General features: G+C 42.0%; 1 protein-coding gene across 9 annotated transcripts in view; it reads left to right on the top strand.

The window, feature by feature from the left end:
• tmem229b (transmembrane protein 229B) overlaps positions 1-20,434 on the top strand; it is a 121,880-nt gene that overhangs the window by 69,879 nt on the left and 31,567 nt on the right. For 3 of the 9 annotated variants that reach the window (XM_071498949.1, XM_071498946.1, XM_071498942.1), the window contains exon 4: positions 18,117-18,202. The exons of 4 other annotated variants lie outside the window; for them this stretch is intronic. The gene's annotated coding sequence lies outside the window, so the exon portion shown is untranslated. Of the gene's footprint in view, positions 1-15,246; positions 15,334-18,116; positions 18,203-20,434 lie in introns of all 9 variants that reach the window. 2 more of the 9 variants (XM_071498947.1, XM_071498945.1) reach the window with 1 other exon arrangement.

Here is a 20,434-nt window from a genome sequence, read left to right as displayed (position 1 = left end):
TAAATGAACCTTCTTCTGTTTACAAGCTCAACTTTTAATCTCAAATCTAAACCAAAATGGATGAGAAGTCCGTAAAGTACTCAGAAAAATGTAAATTTGAACATTCTGCTGAAGAAGATCATGTGAGTGCAACTGAAAGTTCCGGTACAGCCACTACAGAAAAATAGACCTTGTGGTGAGATTGTTTTGTTAGTGTTGTAAGGAGAGGTTACTCTGTGTTACACTGATGACTCATCCTGTGAAAGTTGCAAGGAATTTTAAAAATCATTTTACTGATAAGATGCATAGAACAAGAAAACACACCCATGTTTCTTTTGAGCCTTTCAACCCCATTTCTCCAGGGTGCTGACTGTAAATCATCTTGTCTTGACGGCTCTAATTTACTGTTTGAGGCAAGAAGAGCTTTCTAGATTTATCTCTCCTGAAGAAGAAACATGTAACATGACTTTTAACATCTTTACCCTGTCTACCTTTGTACTTTAGAATAGATTTTCAAATGTTTACTGTTAAAGCACACCTGGCTCTGATCCTTTAATATACAGTATTTCTGGCTATATCAACCCTTATGAGCTGAGGACCTGAAAGGCCTCGTCACACCATTGAAAACTGCATAATTTTGTGGCAAAATGAATGCAGCTAATCACCACACTTTGGTAAACTACTTAGGAAGCATTTGTAGCTTATTAGCTGCATTGCACCATCCATTTTTATTTAACCTCCTGTCTGTCTGTCTGAGGATGAACTGCTCGACAAAAGAGGAATGGTTAATGGAGAGTTATATGACACAAATCTATGGTACTGATATGTCTTTCAAACTAAACGGTCGGTTAGGTAGTTCCCAAGAGGAGGAGGGGACGGCCAAGTGCAGAGAGAAAATGAAAGACCCCCAGACATCTGTTGTGACTGAGCAGTGCTAGCTTGCCAGCTACAGTAGTTCACTAACAAGCCCTACAAGTATTCAGTACGTCACTGAGCTCCTAGCACCTTTGCATTCTTGGCTAAGATAGTTTGAAGTTTCTGCAGATGGTTTGTCAAAGTGTTTATGTTTGCTTTTAAGCTACAGTGTTTGCATTATTATAGTGTATGTACCACTATTCTATTATTTTTTTCCTTTTACTTCATTTATGTTGATGCATTGTTCTGTGTGGTGCTTTTCTAAATCAACAGGTGTTATATGAAGATTATTTTACAGTATTACACACAGAGCAGAGCACAGCAGCATGCAGCAACCCGTCTGCCCTTTCTACCAAATCTGTTTCACTCTATGCAAACTTACAATGACACACACACACACACACACACACACACACACACACACACACACACAGGAAAGCACACACGGGCAGGAGTCTCTCTATGTCTCCCCATCCTGATCCCAGATGCAGGCCTGTAGCAGCCTGTCTGAAACCAAACCACCTTTTTAGGGAGAGAAATAGCTAAGGGTGTATATGCACTGCAGGCAGGGCTGGGCCCATCTCAGCCTCAGCCAAACAGCTCTGGTGTCTTTGATGGCAGCTACAAAGATCAGAAGAGTGAAAGGAGACACTGATCAGAGGTGCTGTCGTGGAGAACACCCCACAGGCAGGTTCAGCCCCCAGCCACTTCCTTTTATACTATTTCAGAGCAGAGATCATCGAAATGTTGGTGTAAAAAACATGGTGTGAGGGAGTCAGGCTACAGCACACAGCAGCATCAGTAGTGTCAAGGTTTGAAACACAAGTTCCCACACTCACACACACTAGCCTTGACTCACTGTCTGCAAGTTGTGGACATAATGTTCTTACACACATTCAAATATACAGACATACACTCCTACGTCTTACATGGAAGGCGTTCACACCTTGTTCTAGCTCCCTCTGCAAGTCAATCCATCTTGACTTTGGGTTGTTTGTGTCTGCATGTTTACTCCTCCCACTACATAAGAAGTGATGTCAAGTTGAATTGCATTTGTTTATCTTTTCTGGCGTCTTCTTTTGACTTTACTCCTTACTCTTGTTTTGCTTACATTCTACTAAGAGGGTTTGTTTTGAGGGGGTGGGGGGTTAATGGTGAAGAAACAGATGAGCAAAACATCTGTGGCATTTACTGGAGGAGAACATTTTGAGAGGTGCATTTATACACTTATGATTAATTTAGAAATCTCGCAGCTATGGTGAGGAGTTGTTTTCAAATGTGTAGGTGTTAGCCTCTAACTTAGAAGAAATGGGTTGTTTGCATTAGGGCTGGGCGATATGGACCAAAATTCATATCTCGATATTTTTTAGCTGAATGGCGATATACGATATATATCTCGACATTTTTTTCCGTGTAATAACAAAGCAGACAGTCCTAGTTTGAAGCCACATGGGCCAGCCACTTTTAATAACATTCAGCAGCTGCACAGGATTAACATGCACATTAAATGGTGCAGAAAAAAAACAGCATATATTAAATTAAGAAACTTCTTGAATAAAAAAAAAAAAACGCATCTTTCTGTTCCACATCTGCCACTTTAAATCCAAACCACCTCCAAATTACCGAGCCAGTTGTTTTTCTTTTGCTAACCAGTTCTTCGTCGTCCCCTGCGTCCGTTTTGCTCTTCTCCGTCTCCATCTCGTTTACGCCGCCATCCGTCTACTCAGTGTGCGGGGGGTGGGGGTGGGGCCATGTAGGTAGTGAAGAGGTGAGGGGTCGTGGCATGTGTTGTGAGGGGTGGGGCGTCATGGCATGCGCGTAGAGAGAGGCCGGGAGAAGCTGAGTTTGACAGTGATGAACTTACGTCTTGCTTTATGGCATAATAAGCGCTGTATCGATATAAACGATATGACATAATTCTCTATCGCGCATGAAAAAATATCGATATAAATTAAAAACTCGACATATCGCCCAGCCCTAGTTTGCATCATGAAAGTCACTTACAACATAGAGTTAAGATGTACACTCAGTTGACAGTTAATTAGGCACGCCTCGCTAAAGTTTGTGAAAAAAAACAAAAAAACTGTCAGAAATATATTTTTTATTTTACCTTTAATCACAATGGGACCCCTCAGATTTGTCATGGGACCTTTTGCGGGGTCCCAACCGCCAGCTGGGGAACCAGTAACCTACATCCTACCTGCAGTATGCTGTACTTTTATAGGTTATAATATGAATTTATGTCAGATTAAAAAAACTTGATTAATTTTTTTAGATATCATTGCCCTGCCTCAGATTTCCCCCATTACTTCCATTAGTAGAGGTGTATAAATTCTGTCTCAAAATGCCACGTTTCCATAAACTGCTCCAGGCAAAATGTGACATTTGGTGTGGCTAATCTTAAATTGCCTCTCGACATCCAGTTACCGGTGCAATTCATTTATGCAGTGTCAGTTATCTTTGTTCCATTTATACCATGCCAGTTCAGTCCTGCCCTGCCCTCACCTACTCCACACCCAGTCTTCCCGTGCCATCCGGTCCACACATTACCTCTTACTGTTGCATCAACATAATCAAAAACATCCTCTAAACTGGAGTTTAAGTCCTTTTAAGCTGTTGCACTCATACTGCCGAGCAGGGATCTGTTTTGTAAAGGGATGCAGTGAAACGGAGAGTGACAAATCTTCAGCAGGGGCCTGCCCTGCGTTTTTATGTTCCCTTTATTGGCCAATCACTGCATGACCTCTGACCCTGTGTTCACACTGTGAGCCTCTTGGTTGATGGGTTGCTGTGTTGTGACCACATGTGGATGATGGGTGAGAGGCTCCAGTATTGCATGTGTAGAACTACGCGGTGTTGAATGGAAAACTGTGGTTACTTTTGCATAACATAACATAACAGTGGGTCCCCTGGTTCAGACAGTAAAAGACCACTCACTCGGCCCATACAGGACCCCATCATTTTGTTTCCCACTGTGGTCATTTTGTGTCATTCAACTGAGCTGTGTGATTTTCAAATTATAAATATTAACAGTCATTTCATACAGAGGCACAGGAACAGCCCCCCACCCTGACCACTCTGACCCCTGGTCCTTTGCCCAGTAGGCCTGTTTGGTAATCCATCTGTGACACGGAGAAACAGCTAGGCTGACTCTCTTCAAAGTACTTAAAAATAAAATCTGCCTAGCAGCACCTGGAAAGCTCACTAATTAACATGTTATATCCACACAAAACCCCAGGTGTATACCTGACAGTATTTTGTTTTATAGGCTATTATGTGCACACTGTTTATCTGTATACTTATTACAGAAACAATTTTACATTTCAAACATTTCCAAAATTGGAAAAATCCACCTGTCAGCGCCTCTAAAGCTCAGTAATAAACCTGCTGAATCTTATTCCTTTGATCCGAATGCAACCAGAAATGTTTTCCTGAGAGTTCAGTGCTGCAGCTAGTTATTTCTTGGAGAACAGCAGCCAGATAAAGTCTTGTTTTTGTTTGTCCTGTTGTCTCTATGAGTTTCCTAGGCAGATGGTGGCGACATTGCAAGTTTGTACACTATTACTATACCTAACTCCCAGGCTTACTCTCAGTGTTCCTGTTAAGCTAAGCTAAGCTAATAGCCTCCCAACTCTAGCTCCTATCATTCAGACATGAGAGTGGTATCAATGTCTCATCTAAATCTTAGCAGCAAGTAGTATTTCCCAAAATTTAAATATTCATTTAATAATAAGTAAATGTATTTTAGCTAACTAGCACATGCTAACTATTTATCAAAAATAAATACATAAACCTGTAAATTAATTAATAACCCGTGATCAATGATTGCATACTAAATGCATGTTTATTCCAAATTTTCATGGCCAATGAGCATCTGACCAACCACACATGCACTGTCTGGATTTCCATGTTTGCTTTGCTCTCTAGGTCTTAAAAAATCTTCCAGTGATTTGTTGATGAGGTTGCTCACACTGTAAACGTAACGTTACACCAAATGTGAGGATCACGGCGGCACTTGCGTATGTGTTTGTGTACATACAGACGTACTCACTGCGTGCCTGTAAGCATGTGTTCAAATCGGTTTGCATGTTGAAATGGGTACACATGCAGAATAGTGGAACTCAAGATGTGTTCCAGGAAGTCGGGGTGAAGGGGGGACATGAGCACAGACCATATAAAAGCTAATACTCCTGTGTACCCCTCTGGACATCATTGACTCTCAGCACGTCCACTGAACCCCCAGGGTAAGGGGTTAAAGGTCATGGGTTGCAGAGGTTATGACTGATCCTCCCAGTCTTCCCCTGGAGGGACAGGCGCAGCGTAACGCTTCTCTATTTATAACTATTTATAACTCTTTTTGCAAGAGTGTTGTGTATTACTGCACTTCTCTGGAACTTGCTGGCTAGTATGCTGACTGTGTTTGTTTATGGAGAATGTGGGGCTGCAAAATGTGTTTCTGACAGTGTGTGTGTGTGTGTGTGTGTGTGTGTGTGTGTGTGTGTGTCCCTAATGACAGATAATAGCAGTTTTGAGTTTGGCAGTGTGTTTGTGAGTGATTACACCTTTGTGTGTATGTTTGGGTGTGTGACTGTGTGTGTGTGTGTGTGTGTGTGTGTGAGCGTGTGTGTGTGTGTGTGTGTGTGTATGTGTGTGAAAGAGAGAGAAAGAGATTGAAAGAGAGAAGTTTGTAGTGTGATAAAGTGACGGTCTAATTGCAGAGAGCCTTGCTGTGTGGCATGTCAGATTGTTCTTCCCCTGTGGCCTGAGGTCTCCAGCAGTGAGAATGTGTACGTGTGTGTGTGTGTGTGTGTGTGTGTGTGTGTGTGTGAGTGATGGATTTCAACTGCCTGCTTCAAGTCTTGGCAGGCTGCCTGAACACAAGGGACCCAGTCAACCATATTTCATGCTCTTTCAAAAAAAAGCACCATACATTTTTTCCTTTATGTGGTTCACCTAACGCTAAAGTCCATTACAGCACTTTTGTGTGTGTGTGTGTGTGTGTGTATTGAACGAGAGCATTTGAGAGAGATGATGGAGAAAACTGCAGAGACTCTACACTCACTGTGCCACAATGGCTCGCATTGTTCTAGTGCTATAATCAGAGCGGACATGGAACTTGGCCTAGAGACCAAGAGGTCTCTGCAGCCCTGGACACAGCTGCTGAAACTCAGATTCACACCAAATCCTTTTCTGGAGAGTGAACACAGGGGGTGTAGGTGGTGCAGGGACACAGGCTGGACAAAGATTCATAAAGCCTAGGGCTGAGTTAACCCAAAACACACAAAAAAAAAAAACATGTTTCTTTATTGAGTGTTACACAGCCATGTACTTGGTTTTGAATACAATATTATTTTGGTGTTTATAGCATTGAAAAGTAGCATTTTAAAAATCCTATAGCAACATGTGTTTTCAGTAACAGTATAGCAGTCAGTCTAAATAATTTACAGGCCTCACTACAAATAGTCCCTATGTAAACTGTAACCCTTTAAGGCTGATATTCTGCTTGTTGTTCATTTCACATTTCTGTGGCTTAAATAGATTAATCAATTGTATTACAATGTGTTAATTAGTGAGTTTTGGAGGTGGTGGTAGTCTGGCAGTTTGCCCCTGCCTCTATTTTTATGCTAAGCTAGGCTAATTGTCCCCTGGCTATAGCTTTGTACTTAATACACAGATACGCTGCATGCTGCACTAGCCTTGTCAGCAAATAGTCCAAAATATCATATGATGTGAGGACAACACCATTAAATTTCCCTCTGTGCTATATATTTTTTCCGTTACATCATGATACTAACATCGACACTTTCAAACTGTTTGCTTGCTTTTGCTAGCAGATCTGAAACCTTTGAGGCAGACAAACAGTTAATTCTCATTTTTTCTGAGCTGCCTCTTTCACCACAGCTATTGCTGTTGTTGTTATTCTCTGACTTCCTTTATCACTGCTGTTTCCTGTTTCCCTCGGTAAGTCAAAAAAATGAGTTCAACAAAAATAATGACGCTTGAGTGATTCATTCCTCTTTTGTGGTTTAAGGTAAAATTACCTGGTTAAAATAAAAGCCTGCAGACTGTTGGCCCACCATGGAGCCAAACTGGAGACCTCTGACCTGAAACCACAGGATTTGCACACAAATTTGTACATTGCGATGTGTTAAAATCTATTTCTGCTTTGGGTAAGAATGACTTCACTTGAAGTGCTTGTGCCGTGTAGGCTGGGCCCTGTGCATCTAACTGAGTTCAAGGTTTGAGCAAGGTTGGGCTGATGAAAGATTCAGCTTTCAGCAATAGCAGAGAACAGTGTGAAAAAAACCTGTGTCACTCTAACGACACCTCAACACCTCTTTGCGCTGTGCTTTTGCACCATAACTCAGAAGGGGTGTCGTCAACGAGGCATTTTTTTAAGTTAGCCCTAAAGCATAACAAGTCCATTAACACAGTGAAGCACCAAAAACAGAGCTGCGACTAGTAAGTCAGTGGTAGAGCGTGAAGGGAGCGGGTGTACAGAGTTTTATAAGATTAGACCACAAGTTCTCCGAGGAGAGTCGTCTAATAAGAGGCTTATGATGAACCAGCAGTCTCCCAGGGGTCCAACCAAGTTAATGATACAGCTGTCTGTCTGTCTGTCTGTCTGTCTGTCTGTCTGTCTGTCGCTCCGTCTCTGTTTTATGGTGGATTAGGATCTGTGGTGCAGTGCTGCTAGATTTTTAATGGGAGTTTTTCTTTCTGGGGCTTGTTTGTGTGAGGTGTTAGATTTATTCCTCTGGACTGTGGTTAAGTTTTCTCACAAGTTTGTTTTAGCTGTGTTGTGTTTTGTGTGGTAATAATAAAGGTGTTTTAGAAATAAAAATCTTTTTTCCCTCCACCATCAGCCAGCTGTGAGGAGGCAGAGTTGAGTTAAGGCCCCTGGCTGGTGAGTCAGTGTTTCCACAGAGCTGCTGCTGGCCCTCCTGGTTCTGACTAGACCTGGCCACGAGCCGGTCAAATACACTAGCCAGGCTGAGCCAGCAGAAGAGCCACAGTTTGACATTTCGGGAAATACGCTTATTTGCTTATTTTGCAAAGTTTGATGAGAAAATCAATACCACTCATATCTGTATGCCATGTATCCGGCTACAGCCAGCAGCTGTTTAGCTTAGCTTAGCACAAAGTCTATAAACAGGAGAAAACAGCTCACCTGGCTCTGTCAAGTTCCAAAATTTCAGCACTTCTAATGCTCACATGGCTGTATAGTTCATGCAGAGACCAAAGTGTAGATGGAATGAAAATTGACAAATTGTGTGGTGTTGTTTTTTTTTGGGGGGGGGGGGGGGGGGGGGGGCTCCAGGAAGTCCCTACACCTGGCAGAAATTGTCAGGTCACAACCCCCCAAAAACCTTTAACTGTTATTTTTACACTAAGGATTTTGTTACCTTTGAACAGAGCAATGCTAGCTGTTTCCCTCTGTTTCCAGTCTTTATGCTAAGCTAACTGGCTGCTGCCTTCATATTTAGCATACACAGAGAGAGAATGGTTTTGATCTTCTCATCTAACTCTTGGCCTGAAAGTATATTTCCCAAACTACTCCTTTAAGCTTTTTACTCCTTGCTTGTTGTAATAATGCCAAACTTGAGCTCCGTCACCAAAAGGAAATGTTTGGAAAATTTGCTTTTTAAGCACTGGAAAACACAAGGAAAGACCCTGTAATGATTTGGTGTAAGAGATCTGTGTCACAGTATTCTTGATTCCACTGAGCAACTTCCAAGGAATAATCATCAGGATTACTAATGCATGTTATATAAAGGATGCATGAAGAAGGACTTTGTCACTGACAAGTGCTGTTATGTCTCTTGTGTGTCTAATCACTCATGTTACAGACCTAACGGCCTCCATTTTTTTGCACACTCATGAGGGGGGACCGTGTCATGCGGCTTGTCAGCAGCGTGTTAAGTTGTAATAGTTGCACCATAACTTCTGAAAATTGATTTGATTCTGGGCTGTGTTTGTCTTGGCTGGAGTCTGCCTTTGTGGTTGTGGTCTCAGAGTGGAAAGCAGAGGGCAAGAGGGGAGGAGGAGGAGGAGGAGGAGGAGGGGAGGCTGGAAAGACTGTGGTGAGAGAAGGAGAAGAAGGTGATATTCAGAGCATTATGTAAGACTTCAAACAGGTCTGGCGAGGAGTGTTGATGTGAGAGTTGTGGGCCCCTTGGGTTAGGTAGCCTCTCACATAGCCTCCCATATGGTCTGCATTTCCCCTCATTGCCTCCGCCCTTCGTCTAATTGGCAGGTAATGTATCGTTGCTCTGGCCTATCTTCCTCTCCGTCACTGTTGTTCTTCTCCTTTATTAATGGAAGGCACAGTGGTGTGTTGGTGATGATGGTGGAGGTGATAGTGGCTCTGGGTTTGGCACCGTGCCACAGAGAGGCCCAGCGCTGACACTTTATACAGTGGCAGGTTTTACCAAGGTGTTCATTTCAGGAGCATCTCCTCTGCTTCGGCTGCTTCTCTTTCTTCTCCCTTCAGCCGTGGAAGGTAAATCAAAGCTGGAGCTGATACTGGAGAACTTATTCAATCTGATTGTGGTTACAACCTACACCCATCCCACAGTTGTCCCATACATATGGACACACACACCCTCATGTACACATACACATGACTACATGGTTGTTTGCATCCATGCATAGACTGTATATGTGGGTGTTTTCTATCATTCAACGCTCCACCTCTCAGCATGTAATCCTACAGTACAGGTCTTTCTTCGCCTCTCCCACTCATAACCAGCCAGCCAACTCATTTTACAGCCTCTATTCTCAAGTCAGTGCTAAACATAACAATGCACTAGCCGACATATGTTTGTCATAAACTGCAAGGCTCAAAATTACATTACAATGGTTTACACTTTGAACAAAGTTCAAAAAGAATCATTGTACACCACATTTAATCATGCGCTGTACTTAATGTTCATAATTCTTCAGTGATTTTCCACTGCTGCCGGACAGTGGAAGCCTAACTGCGGCAAAACAACATGGGCCAATCAACCTAAGTAGGCCTTTTAGTAGCAGTAAATGCCAAACCCTGTTTGTTATGCCTCACAGGCCAAGTCTCTCACTGAAGTGATTCCATGTATGGGCCTGGGGCTCTAGTATATCCAGATTCTGTGTTAGCGAGCTGTTACAGACATGACAGTAGCAACATGAGCCCGTCTGAGTTCGCAGGCCTTTGTGAGGGACATAAACGTCCATAGGATTTTGCTAACATCCTGTGCCACGGATCAAGCCAACATTACCGTCTGGTGCACATGGAAGAGCTCAATTACATAACTTAAGACTTTCATTAGCCTCTCCGCTCCATTGAGTTCTCTGGGAAAGGTCCAGATGTGACTTCATGAAGGGCCCTCTCTATGCAGAGCCTGTTCGCTCTGTTCCGCTATGCCCCCCTTCTCCATCCCTGCAGCTGTAAGCACTCAGAGAAAGAGCAGGGAGAGAGCGGGGAGGGAGGCTGAGTGCTTTATTAAAAAAAATCAGACACCCACCTAGACCCCCCAATCTCCCTTCAAAACAGTCCCAGCCCCACCCAGAGCAGGCCTATAGTCCCCTTCTCTCCCATAGGTCTTCTAAAGTAGGCCAATAAGTCTTTTAGCATGTGGTCTCCCTGTCAGCCCTAGGTGGCTGACTAGACAGGCTGCTGCTCCAGGCGCGAGGGCAGGAAGTGGGAGCCGGCCAGGAAACACTTTCTGAGAGGCTGCCCGAGTAAATAACCCTCCCCCTTCAGCACCCATGCTCACACACACATATGTGTTTGTATGCTCATACACATTTGGATGTGTTTACATATGCAGCAGACATGTACACACACACACACACACACACACACACACACACACACACACACACACACACACACACACACACACACACACACACACTTGATGCGTCACATCCAGAAACAGTGACGACCTTTTACTGGGAAATACTATAAATCTGGATGGCACTGTCTTACTGTTAATATGATGATGGTTTTGGGATGACGATAATTTATTTCAGGCTTTTGGTTTGGCGGAGACCACAATACCCTTTTAAGATTGAAAACTGGAAATTGTTAAGAGCCTTCTAATCAAATTAATGGCTGTGTTGTTTGATCGCTTGTGTGCAAAGCATGAATTTCTACAGCTGCGTGTGCGCCACTGTGGAACGTCATACCAAAGTCCTATGCCAAAACAACAGTTTCTCTCTTAAAGGCGTAGTTTGCGCTACGTATTGCAGGCATTTGATATCCAAAACTCTTTGACTGTGTGACTTTGTGTCTGAGTATCATGGACATGATGGTTTTCCAGAGCAGGGCAGCTGTTTGTGTGACTCTGTGTTTCTGGGAAGACAGCGGACACAGGTGGGGAATCAGTTAAGGGCTGTGATTTATAGAGATCTCCTTTGCCTTGCATTGTGCTGTGGCCTTCCTCTGGGCCTCAGCCTGCCCTCACACATCATGTTCCCCCTCTCGCCTGTTATTTCGTGTCTCCGATAACAATGATGCCTGATCCTCTGTGTGGAAAAGCCAGATGAGTTTCCCTTTGAGAACAAATTTATTGTTTCCCAGCAGAGAGCTATTGTGCAGTTGGTTTAGACTGATTCTTGGGTAGAATCAGACGGAAGAAGAGTTGTTTTTAAAGCGTGCTGGGGCTAATCCAACTCAAGTCTTGTCAAAGCAGGTTTCAAATCCTTGAAGGCAAATCCAAATCACATCTCAATAAGCAAATTGCATGTCTTTCGGGAATAAATGCTGACAAATAAGATTACCATTGAAGTTGGATTTGCACATTTTCCTTTGAAAGACGGGTTAAAAGTGTTTCCTAAATAGCTGACACCAAGTTTTTTGGATGCATTGACCTAATTATTAAATACTTAAGGTGGCCATGCAAGGTCTGTCTACTGTGGTACACATTAATTTCCCAAGCTTCACTGGAGTCAGCTACTTGAAAGTCACATTGAAACAGCGGTTAGAAACAGAACATGTGGACAAGGATGATCCTAATACACACCTCTGACCCAGGATGCCGCTCTGCTACCTGCTACGATGCACAAGCCAACGACAACTTTACATGATATGCAGAGTTAGCTAGATACCCCAAATCACATTTGATTAAATGTATGCTCAACGTAGTTTAAGATTAATAATCAAACGTATTTTACCAGTAGACAGAAGACAGTTATATATGAAATGTCACACATGGTTTTTGAAGTGAAACAACTAGCACATGGATCCAGAATTACTTAAAATATTATTAATTATTAATATTATTAATATTAAATATTTTTTCTGTGTCTTTTGTGACAAAACACATTTAAATGTTTAGCTATGAGATGCTAAAACATAGTGTAACAGTAGTGCCAGCAAAGTTAGTACCAGTTACACTTATACAGTGTAGTCTAAAGTCCGCAGACATTAGCTGCCATAAGCTAGTTAGCGATTACACCAGAACAAGTAAGGCTGTAGCAACAAAACTCCTGAGTGTATGAAATTGAACTGGGGTGTGTTTTATTGCTTATAAATTCAGCTTCTCAACTGTAAAAGAAAGATTGTGTTATTGTGCTAGTTCTCGCTTTAAAGCCACCATTATTCAGCATGGCAAAGAATGAAGAAGAATATGGGATAGCATGCTGGAAGTATGGTGTGTTTACTTTTTATTTTACTGGGATGGTGACACATTAGAGGACAAAAAATGAGTGGAGATGAAAATGCCCCCATCTGTGATGCATAAGGGGTCACTTAATGGTGTGAATACGGTGTGAATCATATGCGGTGGCTTTCACAGTCACCAGATCTCAACATGGTTTAACACCGACATTTTAGACAGTGCTCTCCAACACTATCATCAGAACACCAAATGAAGGAATTGCTTTTGAGTTCAAGATTGTTAGTTTAGCTTTTAAAAGTTATCTAACATTAGTCTCAGTTTCAGTCTTGAGTTGTGTAAAGTCTCAAGTTGCTATTTTTGTGGTTTTTGTCTGATTCACACCTAACTTTAAACTCTCACATCTTCAACTGTGGACCCACTTAAAGCCCACTTCTAATAATAATCATCTTAATTTGAGTCAACTGTCAGTCTCTGATAAAGTTTACAGATCTCAGACTAAAACTGTACACTGAGTTTAAGATTGTTGATTTAGTAATATCCTGACACCACCATTACTCAAGGCCTTTGTGTAAAGTTGCGCTCTAATCCTATTTTCCTGCCTACCTGTGTGGTGCATGTTGCAGCAGGTTAGGCGGGCCTCGAGGGTGAGCGCAGGACAGGAGCGAGCTTGACATGTTTCAGGCCGAGGCCTTATCTCGATGGAAGACTTGCCTTAAGAAATCTAAGCTGCAAGTCAGACTCTTCCAAACAATCTGTGTTGTGTTTTTACAACTAAATTCCTCAAATATGAGGAGCCCCACGCACGTCCCCGAGGGAACCCAACTTCAACTGTTAAAATGTGCCTTTCCTTATGAGCCAAAGCATGCACGTACACGCATACGTGCATGTTCCTGTGTGTTCTTCCAGTGTGCACGACTGGGTGTTTCAGTGTGCTGTGTCCTAGTGTGTGGGTGTGAGATCTGCGGTTTCTCACAGTCAGTTCTTATCTTCGTCTCTCTGAGCCTCAGCCAGATCATTGTGAAATACAGAGAGAGAAAGATACAGAGTTCACTTTTAACTATTCCCTAACCTCCCAAGGCCAGATATCGAGGGCTTGTTTACAACTCAAACAACAAAATGATACAGCCATGGTTATATTAGTGGGAGGGTGACTTAAGTCCACTCTTCTCTGTGTCTCACTATCTCTTTGTTTTTCAAGCACTCAGTGCCACTTTACTATCAACTTTTATGGCCTTGAAGTAGCGTGCACCTTATCATGTTTTCACCATTTCATCATTTTAATGTCATTTTTTTCATCAACATCATGTGACTGAGCTGAGTATTAGATCACAGATAGAAGACGATCATCTGTGCACAGCGCAGACTTGGCCTTGATACTAGACGGAGCAAGGACTTCCTGTAAAACTATCACTGATGTCATCTTTGTCTGCTTATACCTCTGCAAGGCCTGAGTGACTCAGAGTGGCTGGTTAGTCAGTTATACAAGCTCATGGTCCAATGCATTTTTCTGTAGGAGGGCAACGGTGTAGAAGTGTGTTTATTAGTAGGAATATGTGTGTGTGTGTGTGTGTGTGTGTGTGTGTGTGTGTGTGTGTGTGTGTGTGTGTGTGTGTGTGTGTGTGTGTGTGTGTGTGTGTGTGAGGTCATAAAAATCAGTAGTGAACTGATGAGAAACTGAAAACTAAGTTTAAGAAGTGAGAAAGAGGTTGTTTTCCAGTGCCACTACCACCAGAGGAAACAGATGCTGCAAAACAAAACTGAGAATCATGTGTGAGGGAACGTGCTGTTTTTAGCTTTAGCATGCTTCAGTGGCTTTAAGCTAACCTCATTCACTATCAAGCATCACACACCGACGGAAATGTGCTGTGTAGTCTCTCCTCCAAATGTCATGTACTGTAATGCACTTTGTGGTCGTGGTGTGTTTGTGAAAGAAAAATGTCCACAACCTAAGTCATATTTTCATATTTTCACCACCATATCTACAAGTAATAATAACATTTTACTCATAAGATCAAGTGCTAAGATCTGGCAACATGGAAGCATTGCTAAAATGCAACACGAGAGATACGAGCATGTTTTAAATAAACTCCCAGGTTAGCCAGACTTATCTGGAGGGAAAACTTAAAGTGGATGGTAAAATAATTACCCAAACGTCCATAATACTTCAAATACCAACTTGTTCGTCATCTCTAATCCCGCCATTCTTGCTCTAGTTGTGCACACATAGTTTCTTTTGTGCGGTGTTGGATTATTACTGACATTTCAGGTCTGTTCACTTTTGGTTTTACCTCCAGATAAAGTGTTTTTAGTTTTGACCCAGGAGTCTGGACCCCAGCAAGCAGCTATGAGATGATTACTGGGGTAGGAAATGAGAAGAAGCAAAATTCTATTACACAAAATGATGTTTCATTTTGCCATGTTGTAGGCACATATGCTATGAGGGTTCACAAGTAGAGATAACTTTGTATTGAGGGATCACAAAAAAGCTCGGGAACTGGTGGTTTAGATGATCTGGCTTCTCTTTTGGCTTGACTGATGTTTCTTGCCTGTCAGATTCTATTTTAGTGATGTTGCCATGTTCCCAGAACTCAGCAGTGACTTTGGTGAGGATGGTTTTATCATAACTGATTAAAATGATGGCCAGAACTTCAAAAATAACCAAGTTATAATAAACCAGATTTATCCTGTAAATAAGTCAAATGCTGAACAGGTGATGCTCTGCTAATGGAGGCCACTTTCCTCCCATCAGGCCACGATGGTGGGAGTCATGAGACAGGAAGAGCTAAGTGACTCACTCGGCCCAGTGGACCAGAAAACCAAAGCACAACAGTGTCAGGTTCGAGACAGGCTCTCCCATTGGTCACTCCTCATCTCCTGTTTCCAGCGGGCCAGTCCATGTCATTAGGAAAAAGTCATCGCTTGTCCATTAGTGCGAGGCTCAACGAGAGTTTAGTAGCTCTGTGTTTGTTTTTCTGTCACACTAAGAAGTGGAAGGGTGTGTTTCCACAACCTGTCAGATGGCCATCACCAGTGCTCTCCTCTGAAGCCTCCTCACCTCTCTGCTCCTCTGCTCAACACATATGTGTTTTCTCTTCCTTTCTTTTAAAGGTCAAGGGTTGCCACTTAGCCCAAGGGAAGAAAAGCACATGTGACACTGGATCCTGGCAGAGCTAATGTCATTACTCAGTAAGCAGTGTGTCATAGCCTCAGTCGCCTAGATAATAGGGCAGCAGAGTGCCTGGGTTAAACCCACAGGATCAGGGAGTGGTTGAGACTGTTGTCTTTGTTGATCTGCAATCAGTCTCACTGTGACACATATGGCCATAGACCTACAAAGATAAAGCCAGCAGTTAAAATCACACGACTGCATGAAGTGGAGTGTTACGTATTCGGAGATTAGAGCAACGTGATTACTAAAATGCTAACTGCAAAGCTTGAAAGTTACTGCTAAAGCATGATCATCAGATGAGATATTGTATGAAATCTGTGATTTCCCAGAAGCATGTATGTATGGGAAATTAAGAGGCTGAGAATGAGACATTACCCATGTTGTTGCTAATGCGTAAGCTCCTGTATACCAGCTGCAATACAGTAGCTTTAGCTGGCATATTTAATTCTATTCTGTTCTAAAAGTAAAATTATCAATAAGCGAATGAAAGTGGCCACATTACTGTAATCTATATTGTTTTGTATTCAGAGGGTAAACTTCTCAAACAGTGAAATATGCAGTATACGCTACGGGCTGATAATAGTCAGGAAGGGATTACAGGTGGGATGAGGAGGCCCCTTGTTAACACAAATTATAAAACACATCCCCATAATTAAGTTAAGAATTTCAATATTTGTGAAAACAAGACTCTAAACTCCCCACAATTCCGATTGTGAAGTCTTGGGCACATCAGCCACAGAGCAGCAGAGTTAAAAGTTGAGTGCACACACAAGAGATGGAGGTGTACTTTCACTATGCAAAAGCGAGAAGTGACCTTTAGCAGCAGTGGCAGGGTTACGAGTGTCTCCTGAAACAGCAGGGTCAAAGGTTCGATCACTGTGACAGACACCTGTCTAGTCGAGGTCTGTGTTAGACAATGAACTCATACCTGTGGAGTCATTATAGGGTTTTTTTGGTAATTTAGAAAACCATGAATGATGGTAAATGTCAAGAATGTGACTTTCATTTGACTGTCACAGGCTGACATGTGACTCACTGTGCTACAAATGTCATTGCTGCTACACATAAATCTACTTGTTCAGTGTAGGAGAACAATCGGAGATTCTGCAAACTTTAATCTTTTTTGTTTTTTTACATTAAATATGTTATTAAGGTTAAAACAGACATAAACCAAAATATTGACCCAATACAATGTCCTGCAGTTTCCAAAAGAAAGGAAAAGATGTAGTCCAGCCTTTTGGGCAATGTCTTTATTCTCTTCCATCATTAGAGTTAGAAATGTAGTTTGATACCACTCTGTATAATTAATATGTAGTTGTAGACAGCAACCGGTTATCTTATCTTAGCATAAAGACTGGAAACAGGTGGAAAAAGCTAGCCTGGCTCTGTCCAAAGGTAACAAAATCCACTTTAATTCCACCAAAAACCAAAGTGCAAAAATGATAATTTGGGAGCAATTTCTTGACCAGGACCAGCTGCCAGGCAACCAGTAGAAACGGTGTGCGAAGAAATCGTCTAGCACATAAGCCCAGGTAGGATTGCAGTTTTTATTCTTTGGTTTTTATACAGGTTACACAAACCAAGAGTCAGGCTACCTATTTCCTCCTCTTTTCTGTGTTTATGCTAAACTAAGCTAAACAGGTGGTGTCTGTAGCTTCATAAGAGACATGAGAGCTGTTTATATCTTCACATGTAACTACCAGCAAGAAAGAAAATACTTCCAAAAATGTCAAACTATTCCTTTTAAGCTCAAGCAGTATGCACATTTCTTCCATGTGGGATTATGATCTCACAGTGGGTCAGTTTTTCACTCCTCAGATGGACATCTAATCTCTCCACTGACGTTAAAAGTGCAGTTTTTACTTGGGTGGATGTTTCAGATGCAGGTGTCTGAGCTGTGGTATGTGTGTTTGAAGGAGGTCAATCGTACCTCTCTGTTTCCCACAGACAAAGCAGCCTCTGAATACCCTCTCACCTAACCTCATCACTCATTGTTGACCTGAGCCCTTGTTTGGTGATTAATTCTCCCTCCCACATCACTTGTCACAGTGCAGATGATGCAGACCCATGCACACATGCATGCATGCAGCACTGCAGCTACCCTGCTCTCAGCTGTAAGTGTAGATAAGAAAATAGCACAGTTAGCACATCCAGCACTATTTGCTCACCTCTTTCTCAAACAAAGAGGTAAACCTACCTCTGATAACACACTTACAAAGTGTACATGCCGCCATATTCTCTTACTCAATCCTGCAGGTTAAAGGTGAATGAAGATTGGGCTCTGAGAGTAAAACTACACACCTGCTTTATCCTGTTGTGCAGGAAACAGTGAATGAACCGCAAGCCTGATCTGTGTCACTGCGCCGTTTCCATATGGGAAAGTAACCTGCTGCAAATTGTGATGAAGTAATGGAAGTTTTTTTTTTTTTCTTTTTTGCCACATATCAAAGAGCAGACAACTCCCCCCCCGCCCCACTACCCTCAGACCTGCTGCTGGAGGTTCAGAAACCCACTTCCTGGTACTTCTCATCTCAAGGTGCTTCTATTCACACACCGCACAAACAGGAAACAGTTCTCTCTCAGGTCCCTCACATTGCATGCAGTTTGAGCTCTTCTGAAAGGCAAGAAAGGAAGATGCGCACGAGCCGTAGTCACCTGATTTACTTTTTCTTTACATCTATATTAAAACCCCAAAGGCAGAAAAGTTTCAACGTGGCCTTCATCTAGACGTGCACTTTTGATGAAGTAGACAAAGTAGGAAAATGAGGAAATAGTTTTATATATTTTTGTTAGCCAAAGAGACATTCACTGACAAAGAAATATACACTGTTATCCTACATACTGGAGGTAGAGATATCCAAGTAGATTTATTTGGGATTTGTGAGGGGTAGTGCTGTGTAAAATGTACTGTCATCACCTATCACAGATATACAGAATATAACAACCCATTCTATTTAACAGTAATATATTACAGCTGGGGGCTCTGAGACCCCAGACAAAAACATTCTTACAAACAATTGTCAAAAAATGTTATGTAAAGCATTAAGCTGAAACAGCAGTGTTCATCCACCCCTGCTCTTTGCTCTGATTAAACATGAACTTTTTGTGCTCTTGCACATGCAGTGGCGCCCTAACTGTGTAACAACGTGACAAAGATACATATTCTATTATTAGTACGGAGTACATTAGTATAACCTTCTGTTGCATTTTGGCTTCTGCTGCCAAGTCTGTTGTTGATTTATGCTTTAAAATGAAATGATTTTATTTATAGTTCGTCCAGAACACATTGGTTTTGGTTTTGTTACCCATATGAGGGATTTTTAACTTGCTCCTTTTAAAGAATGTGACACAGAATGAAACAATATGATACAGTGACTAATCATCCAAAACTTAGTCATAACCACCTGTGAACATTAAAAAGCAATATTTTTAGGCTGCTTCCGCCAAACTTGTTGGTATGCAGAGGGGTACCTGAAGTTACTCTGGGCCCTGAAGTCAGATTCAGACTCTCAGCAGGAAGGTGACTTGTTCAAAGATGGGGCTGGAGGGTGGGTGGGTGGTTGGTGGGAGTAAAGGAAAAAGACAAGAATCTACCAGGGCCAGGTTCTCTGGAATAAAGCAACAAGGGGGCCTCCATGGGTCAGCTGTGACGGGTCAGCACCCACCATTGTATAGAGGGAAGGGAGTTCCTGTTCTGGCTCCTTTTTGCAATCTGAGAGAATATAAACATGGACAGACGGAAGTGTCCAGAAAGCAAGGAAAAGCAGAAGCAGTGTGGATGTTGAGGGTAGAGTATAAAAGGAAAGCTACAGTATGTTGTTACTGAAATCAAATACCGCTCTGCTTGTATTAATGGTTGAAAAGATTGTTATCTCCATTTATTTTCTATGTTAAAATACATAAAGTAGACCACATGGGGAAACTGTGCTAGATAGTTTGATAATTATAACAATCTGACAATCTAGGGCTCAATTGTTTACCCTTTTCTTACCAGGAATGTCCTCACACACTAATCGATCAGCTCACATGTAATCTCAGGATCACTGATCAGGTCATAACCTCACCATATCACACTTTTTATTCTTGGAATAAAAAAAGAAATATTGATTCCACCCAGATCAATATTTCTGTTGAAACCAGGAGCTCCGTGTCTTTGCGTAACCAAACCTGCTCAACCTGAGTTTGATCATCCCCAGGTCAATACCCCTGACTGCTCTCACCAATCAACTTCCACCACAGCGAAACTCCCTTTAGTTCTGCCATCATGCACACAGAAGCACAGCCAGCAGGCCTCTTGTCTTCCCATTTTTTGTTTGATTTTACTTTTAAATATTATATTGGTAAGCATGATTTGTCACTTTATATAAAGTGTGGGTGTTCAAAGTCTGACAGTGACATATGTTGTTGTCAAGGAGTCAGTCAGTTAACTGTAGATCTACAACTTAAGCTCAGTATTTATTATCATTTTGGCAAATTGGCATGATTAAGAGTATGCTGAATTAGCTATTAGAAGTTCCTGTCTACAATGCATTAGTGAATGTTTGCGCAACTATCACTGGGCTACTTTGATTCTGAAGAAAACTTATGAACCTGATAATTCTCAGGCAAGTTCTTAAGGTATAAGGAGCTTCTTTTTTTCTCTAATATCTAAGCAGATTTATGGGGCACAACTCTCGGTCTGAAAAGCTCTGGTAAGGAACTTTGACACAGCTGCCTTGCAAAACAACTCAAGTCCCTCAAGGCCTCTACTATGCAAATGTTAAAATAG

Source organism: Trachinotus anak, unplaced genomic scaffold, assembly GCF_046630095.1.
Source record: "Trachinotus anak isolate AG129_WGS33_773 ecotype Australia unplaced genomic scaffold, CSIRO_AGI_Tana_v1 ptg000015l, whole genome shotgun sequence".
Lineage (NCBI taxonomy): Eukaryota > Metazoa > Chordata > Actinopteri > Carangiformes > Carangidae > Trachinotus > Trachinotus anak.
Note: the sequence above shows the minus strand (reverse complement) of the source record. Positions and strands in the feature narration are given on the sequence as shown.